Source organism: Marmota monax, unplaced genomic scaffold (genome assembly GCF_021218885.2).
Source record: "Marmota monax isolate L192 unplaced genomic scaffold, Marmota_monax_Labrador192_F-V1.1 WCK01_AAM20220418_F8-fsc00072, whole genome shotgun sequence".
NCBI lineage: Eukaryota > Metazoa > Chordata > Mammalia > Rodentia > Sciuridae > Marmota > Marmota monax.
This window is the reverse complement of record NW_026692356.1, coordinates 8,192,887-8,201,901: the sequence shown is the minus strand read 5'-3', so window position 1 is coordinate 8,201,901 and position 9,015 is coordinate 8,192,887. Positions and strand designations below refer to the sequence as shown.

The window sequence follows — 9,015 nt, the reverse complement described above, 5'->3', positions numbered from 1 at the left end:
TCTTTGTCAGTCAATGATAGAGGAATTTGGGGGGATTTATAGTGTTGGTTGATGGCACCCCGGACAAATTTTGCAGCCATTTGCAGTTTCCTAATAAACTAGCAGATCCCTACCTGGATAGACTGTTCATGTTTCTCTTTCTTTCCATTTGGAACTAGAATGGCTTTGCCATGACTTGCTCTGAGAGCCAGTTAAAATGATCCTTCCTCTGAGTTACAAAGGTTACTACTGCAAAGTTCATCACACCTGAAACCTCAGTCAAAGGGTAGGGGACTGAAAGAAAACCTCGATGACCAGGGTACCTCTGTGTCAGGGTAACAAATGGAATTGCCACAGTCAAAACCTCCCCTCTAACCATTTGTCCATGTAAATACACAAGAGTTGGTAGCAGAGAGCTTGTGCAATTTACAGATGGAGAAACTCGAGATATGAATCAGTAATGTGTTTTAAATCTCACACTGATAGGGATGCTAGGATTGGAATTGAGGGGTTTGACACCTAATTCATTGCTTAATTACTCATGATCTCTGAGCTTTAATTTCTTTTTCTCTAAGACTAAAACAGTAGCATTGAACCTACTGGGAACTATATAAGAAGTAATGATATGATTCTGTAAGAGCCCCAGCATGGTGTGTGGTACATGGTAAGCAAACACTACATGTTGAATTCCTTCCATTAGTTATAAAATATATTCAATACCCCACATTCTTCCAGAACAGGTGTGCTCTGATTTGATGCTACTTGCTTCCATTATAGGAAATTTGAAAAAGAAATCAAGTGGTTATATTTTAAGGGAAAAAAAAAACATTTTTGAGGAGAAATGATAAAGATTGGAAGAAGGAGAAATCAAGTAGTAAAAACATTTATGTGAAAACCATATACTTTCAGAAGCCCATGCTCAGGTGTTGGTGGGTTTTACTGATCAAAGTAGAAAATGTAAACATGTTTAAAAACACATTTGATTTCATCACCAATGTCACCAAATTAAAAGGTGGGAAATGCTGGCATAAGGGTATGAATGGTGAAACGTGCACCGGGTAATTATGAATGTACAGAGTGTCAAAAACGACACTGGAAAGGGTGTTAGGTCAGTGGAAAGGCTCCAGTAATTGCATATCCTCTGGGATCCTGTGTAAAATATGCATATTCACACATGCACTTTCTAAGGACATGACCTATATACATACGCCATCAGATTCTCAGATAAACAAAAGACGCCCCCCCCGCTGAAATCCATAACCATTAACTGAGAGCAGTCTGTCCTTTAGCACTAATTGTTTCCAATAGAAGGAACATGAACACATGGGGCACACACATATCACCCTCTTCTTAATATCTGATGTGGTCTGAAGCCTGAAAGAACTTTTGAGGTCCCACCTATAATCTTCCGGTCTTCACAGAATGCTCCTGACATGGAGAACCGAAAGCAGTGAGAAGAAGCAATTAAAGACTGCTACCTGTTGGCATTTTAGCATGAAAAGCATCAAGATGAGCGTGACATATACATTTTGCATATAGATCACACGATTCTCTGTAATCTATTAGAGGGTGATTCTTGGAGAAATCCTGAAGAAATGGTTTTATAAGGAATCAATCATCAGGAGTTATAATCAAAACCAATACGGGTCCTCAAAAGAATTCTCAACTGAAGTTCTGTGGCAGCTCTTCCATATCTCCTTCTAGAACATGGAGTGACTTCATTTTCCTCTCTTGCCTGTTTCCTCACCTAGAAAATTCAGTCATAGGCCAAATGATCTCTAATGTGCCGCCTGATCACCTCCACAACTTATGGAGGGGCCACTTTGCTATATTCCCATCAAGAATTCAGAACTCTGTCCTCCCCAGTCTTCATGGGAGCTCAGCAAGGCAGCATCCTCCTCCTATGCTCTAGTTCAGAAATTCTGATTTATATAAACTACTAGGTCCTGATGGCAGAACTGGAACAAGGACCTGTGATGCCTGACTCTTTCCTCTATGCCAGTTGTCTCTAAACTCCAGGGAAAAAGTGATTTACAGGATGTACATCACAGTACGTAAGGACAGATAGTCCCCAACTTATGGTTTGACTTAAGATTTTCCAACTTGATGATGGTGCAAAAGCAATGTGCATGTAGTAGAAACCATCTTTTGAATAACCTTCTCTTCTGATGCTGGGCTTTGCAGGGAGCCACAGCCAGCATCAGCCACAGGATTGTGAGAGTAAACAGTGACGCTCTACAGCAGTCTAGGTTGCTAGTGTTTGGGGACACAGGTATTCAATAAATTACATGAGATGCTCAAAACTTTATTATAAAAATAGGATTTGCATCAGTTGATTTTTCCCAGTTGTAGGCAGCTGCAAGTATTCCAAGCACATTTGAGGTAGGCTACACTAACTTAAGATATTTGGTAAGTTTCATGAATTAAATATATTTTCAGTTTACAATACTTTCAACTTACAATGAGTTTATCAGTACATGATCCCATAAGTAAAGAAGACCTATATTTTAATTTGTAAATTACACACACATACACATATACGATTAGTAAGGGGTATGTAGGATATGTATAAACAGTACTATTTCCACACACATATGTATATTTTCTCATATAAATACATGCATTTATGTGCAAATATCCTATGTACATCACAAAATATACACAGAAATTTGAATGCAATAATAAAATGGCAATTTATTGATGCTACAAAATTTTGCTCTTCTTAGAAGCAATTTTTGCTAATATTCTAGGAAGCATGATATGCTTGAATACATATTATAATTTTTGAAATTTTTGGTTAAATACTTTGTGAATTTAGCAACATGTAGGTCTGCATCCAAATTCTGCCTGTTTCCCAGTGTGCAGTTAGTGCTGTTATAAACCAGGTTGCTCCTGAAACCTTTGGTTTTGAGTCCCTTCTATCAAATATACACATTTATTAAAATTCAGTTTATAAATTTCTCTCTTCTCAGATGTCAGCCAATCTAGTTATGAATCAGAAGGTTCTGCATTTTTACATTTTTAACAAATGGGTTCAAAGCCTCTGAAATGCTTTTGTTTAAAATTTTCAAACTGGTTAGAAATTTGTTTCCAAGCTTTTAAGCATGAAAATATGAAAATCTCCCTAAGTGATTCACTTCAATCATTTTCCTCAGAAATGTCACATTAGAAACATTCCCCAAAATCCTTTTTCAAAATGCTCTTTCAGTAGTATAAGATCCTTTCAAAAAGGCCATTATTTATTTCCACTGTTAAGTTACATTTACCAAAAAGGGTAGATTGTGTGCATTTATTACTGTGAGCTAGCACACTCCGACAGCTACTTGTCAGCACCAGAAAGGTCAACAATTTGGAGCACTTGACTTTTGGAAAAAAAACCACATATCTTTCCATTTCACAACTCTTCTAATACTTTGCCACAGCAGACCTGTGTATAATAGAAAAGATCTTGACAGGCATGCTTGTCTTCTCACAAAGGATATTTTCTACTCTACTATTTCAGAGGATGGAATTGGTTAAGAGTACCTCCCTGGCACAAAGGAACTGAACCATACCCTAGTGTGGAGAAGCCAGCAGAGGAGGGATGGGCAGACCCTCGGGAACGAGAGGCAAGTCAGAAACTATCCTGCCACAGGACCATCTGTCCGATTTGCAGACCAAATGTTAGTTTGAAACATTTAATATTATCCAAAAAAGGATTTTTTAAAAATATATTTTTTCCCAGATGACATGCATCTTTATTAAAAGAAACAGAAGTAAACAGTACATTCATTAAACTTTCAAATACACAAAATAAGGAAGCTTTAAACATGCCAGTAAGGAAAGAAAGAACACAGTGGATTTTTTTCTTTTATAAGTGCATTATAGTTATACATAATAGTTGAGTTTATTTCAACAAAATCATACACGCATGGGATTTGATTTAGTCCATTTCAGAACTCGGGGCTCCTCTTCTCCCTCTTCCCCTCCCTCCCCCTGTTCTCCTTCCTCTACTTTACTGGTCAGCCTTTCACTCGTACATTTATTTATTTTTTATTTTTATTTAATTAATTTATTTTAATTAATATGACAGCAGAATGCATTTTGATTCATTGTACACAATTGCAGCACAACTTTTCATTTCTCTGTACACGATCTAGCGTCACACCATGTGTGCAGTTATATGTGTACCTAGGATAATAAGTCCATCCCATTCCACCATCTTTTCTGCCCCCATACCCCCTCCTCTCTTCTCCTTCTTCTTTGCCCAATCAAATTTGGTTTCTCTATTCTCTCTCCACCCCCAATTATGGAGCACCATTCACTTATCAGAGGGAACATTCAGCCTTTGGTTTTTTGGGGATCAGCTTACTTTGCTTAGCATGAAATTCTCCAATGCCATCAATTTACCTGCAAATCCCATAATTTTATTCTCTTTTAATGCTGAGTAATATTCCATTGTGTATATTTTTTATTTGGTGCTTTTTACATATGCATAAAGGTGGAATTTGCTATGGTATATTTATACATGCACATAGTGTGATTTTGTTAAATTCATTCCACCTTTTCTCACCTTTCTCATACCTTTTCCCTTCCTCTCAGTCTCCTTCTTCTACTCTATTTATCTTCCCTATATTTTTATGATATCCTACTCCCTATCCCTTTTCTTCCTCATTTTGCTGTAGCTTCCATATGTGAAAGAAAACATTCAACCCTTAATTTTCTGAGTCTGGGCTTATTTCATTTAGTGTGATGTTTTCTAGCTCTATCCATTTACTTGGCAAATGCTGTAATTTCATTCTTATCTATGGTTGATTAAAACTCCATTGTATAAATATATACAACATTTTCTTGATCCATTCATCTATTGACGGGCATCTGGGCTATTTCCATAACTTGGCTATTGTGAATTATGCTGATATAAAAATTGATGTGGCTATATCCCTCCAGTAATTCTGATTTTAATTCTTTGGGATAAATACCAAGGAGTGGGTCATATGGCTCCATTCTCAGTTTTCTGAGGAATCTCCAATCTGCTCTTAGAGCACTTGCACTAATTTGCAGTCCCACTCATAAGATGAGTGTACCCCTTGCCCCACATTCTCACCAGCATCTATTAGCAGTAGTAGGAGTAGTGGTAATAATAGTATTCTTGATACTTGCCATACTGACTGGAGTGAGACAAAAATTTTAGTGTAATTTTGATCTGCATTTTTCTGATTTCTAGAGATATTGAACATTTTTTCATATAGATAAGGCCCTTTTTTGTTTCTTCTTCTGAAAGACAACTGTTTAGTTCTTTTATCCATTTAATGATTGGGCTATTTGGGTTTTTGCTGCTAAGCTTTTTGAATACTTTATATATTCTGGATGTTAATTCCCTATCAGAGGAGAAACTGGCAAAGATTTTCTCCCATTCTGTAGGTCCTCTCTTCATGCTCATAATCATTTCCTCTGCTGTGCAGAAGCTGTTTAATTTGATGGCACCCCACTTATTGATTGCTGGCTTTACTTTTTGAGCTTTCAGGGTCTTGTTAAGGAAGTGGGTGTCTGCACCATTATGGTGGAATGTTGACCCTATGTTTTCTTCTATCATTTTCAATGTTGCTCTTCTAATTCCTAAGTCTTAAATCTACTTTGAGTTTTGAGCAAGGTGAGAGATAGGGATCTAGTTTCATTCTTCTACATATTCACATCTAGTTTCCCCAGCATCATCTGTTTAAAAGTCTGTCTTTTCTACAACATATTTTTTGCCTCCCATTTTGTCAAGTGTCAGATGGCTGTAAGTATGGTGGGTGTCTTCTATTCTATTCTATTTGTATTCATATCTATTTTGATGCCAACTATGCCATTTCTGTTACTACCTCTGTAGTATAATTTGAGATCGTGTATTGTTATGCCTCCTGCATCACTGTTCTTGTTCAAGATTGCTTTGACTATTTTGTTTCTCTTATTCTTAAAAATGAATTTTAGGATAGTTTTTTTCTAGTTCTGTGAAGAACATGATTGGTATTTTGATGCATTGAATCTGTATGGTGCTTTTGGTAGTATGGCCATTTTGAAAAATATTAATTCTGCCTATCTAAGAACGTGAGAGTTTTTTCCAATCTTCTAAGGTCTTCTTCAATTTCTTTCTTCAGTGTTCTCTAATTTTCATTATAGAGATCTTTCACCTTCTTGGTCAGATGATTTCCTAAGAATATTTTTGAGGTATTTGTGAATGGATAGTTTTTTCTGATTTTTTTCTCAAAATAATTACTACTGGACTACAGGAGACCTACTGAGTTATGAATATTAATCTTGTATTCTGCTACTTTGCTGAATTCATTTATCAGCTCTAGAAGTCTTATGGTAGAATTTTTGGGTCTTCTAGATATAGGACCATGTCATCAACAAAGATAATTTGACTTCTTCTTTTCCTATTTGTACCCTTTTAGTTTCCTTCCAGAGTTTCAAGAACTATATTAAGTAGGAGTGTTAAGGGTGAACATCCTGTCTCATTCCTGATTTTGGAGGAAATGTTTTCAATTTTTCTCAACTCAAAATGATGTGGGCTTTGGGTTTGCCAAACAGAGCCTTTATAATATTAAGGTAAGTTCCTTCTATCCTTAGTTTTTCCAGTATTTTCAACATATAGGGGGCTGGATTTTATCTAAGGTCTTTTCTGCATCTAATGAGATAATCATGATTCTTGCCCTTAATTCTATTTATGTGGTGAATTACATTTATTTATTTGCATGTGTTAAACCAATCTTGCATCCCTGAGATGAAACCCACTTGCTCATGGTGTGTTATCTTCTTGATATATTTTTATTAGAGTTTTATGGATAGATATAGTCTTTTGGTTTTATCCTGACATTGATGTGATTTAATGCGATTTTCTAATATTTTATTAAAAATTTTCCATCTATGTAAATCAGGGATGTAGGTCTGTGGTATTCTTTTCTGGATGTGTCTTTGTCTGGTTTTGGTATCAGTGTAATACTGGCTTCATTGATATGCTTGTGAGTGTTCCCCCCTTTCAAGTTCACTGAATAATTTGAGAAAGACTGGTGTTAGTTCTTTTTTAAAGGTCTGATAGAACTCAACTATGAATCCATCTTGCCCTGGGCTCTTTTTTGTTGGAAGGTATTTAATCAATATTTCAATTTCATTACTTGATATCAGTCTATTTAGGTCTTCTTTCTGGTTCAATTTGGGCAGTCATACGTGTCTAGAAATTTGTCAATGTCTTCTAGGCTTTCCAGTTATTAGAATGTAAATTTTCAAAATAGTTTGTAATGATCCTCTGGATTTCAGAGGTGTCTTTAGTGATATCTCCTTTTCTCTAATTTTGTTCATCTCTAATTTTGTTCACTTGAGTCTCTCTCTCTCTCTCTCTCTCTCTCTCTCTCTCTCTCTCTCTCTCTCTCTCGTTGGTTTGGCTAAAGGTTTGTCAATCTTTATCTTTTTGAAGAATGAAGTCAGTAGCATTGATCCTGTGTGTTGTTTTTTATTCTTAATTTCATTAATTTCAACTCTTCTACTATTAATAATTTCCTATCTTCTACTTATTTTGAATTAGTTTGTTCTTCCTCTTCTAAGGCATTGAGTTAGACCATTAGATTATTTATTTGGGGGTTTTCTATTTTTTTTTAATGTAGGCCTTTAATACTATACATTTTCCTCTTAGAACTGCCTTCATACTATCCCAAAGATTGTAATATATTGCATCTCTGTTTTCATTTGTTTCTAAGAAATTCTCATTTCTTCTATGATCATTCTTCATGTAAAAAATTGTTGTTCAGAAACCAGCTGGAGTGGCAGGGGTTACCCCTGTGGTACCCAGAGCAGCAACCTGGAGGGAATATGGGGTGATACTGTCTGTGAGAAGTAAGCAACAGTATAAAAAGTACTTTTCTGACAAATTTGAAACATGCCTGAATATAAACTAGTTGTTCTTGGTTCAGAAGGGGTTGGAACGTCTGCTCTGCCTGTACAATGTGTTCAATGAATTTTTGCTGAAAAATATCCTATGAGAAAAGATTCTTACAGAAAGCAAGTTGAAATAGATGCACAACAATGTATTCTTGTAATCTTGGATACTGCAGGAACCAAATAATTCACAGCAAGGAGGAATTTGTACATGAAAAATAGACAGGCTTTGCTTTAGTTTATTCCATCATAGCATAGTCCACCTTTAATGATTTATAAGATCTAAGAAAACAGATTCTTATGTTAAAGAAACTGATGGCATTCCCATGATTCTGGTTAGTAATAAGTGTGACTTGGAAGATGAAAGAGTTGTAGGAAAGGAACAAGGTCAAAATCTATCAAGACAGTGGATCAACTGTGCATTCTTAGAATCTTCTGCAAAATAAAAAATAAATGTTAATGAAATATTTTATGACCTAGTGCAGCAAATTAAAAGAAAGACTCCAGTGCCTGGGGAAGCCCACAAAAAGTCATGATGTCAGCTGCTTCCATCTAATAAATGCATTGTAGCTCTGAGTCAAGTATGAAGAACTGTTGCCCAAGTCAAAAGCACCAGCATTTCAACTTTGTTAAACCTACTGACATCTTTTTTTTAATTGATTTTATTTTTTTAAATACACAATAGCAGAATGCATTACAATTCTTATTACACATATAGAGTACAACTTTCCATATCTTTGTATATAAAGTATGTTAATGACAATTCATGCCTTTATACATGTACTTTTTTTGCATTACAATTCTTATTACACATGCATACCACAATTTTTCATATCTCTGTATGTAAGGTATGTTGACACCCAATTCGAGTTTTCATACATGCACTTTGGATAATGGGGTCCATCACATTCCACCATCCTTGCTAATCTCCTGCCCCCTCCCACCCCTCTTCCCTATCTAGAATTCATCTAATCCTCCCATGCTCCCCCTCCCTACCCCACTATGAGTCAGCCTCCTTATATCAGAGAAAACATTTGCCATTTGTTTTTTTGGGATTGGCTAATTTGGGGCTGGGATTGTGGTTCAGTGGTAAAGCACTCACCTAGCACACGTGAGGCACTGGGTTTGATCCTCGGCACCACA

General features: G+C 36.1%; 1 pseudogene; it reads left to right on the top strand.

Moving 5' to 3' along the window:
- Positions 1-7,873: 7,873 nt before the first annotated feature.
- On the top strand, positions 7,874-8,459 carry LOC124091372 (ras-related protein Rap-1b-like; annotated as a pseudogene).
- The last annotated feature ends 556 nt before the right edge of the window (positions 8,460-9,015 follow it).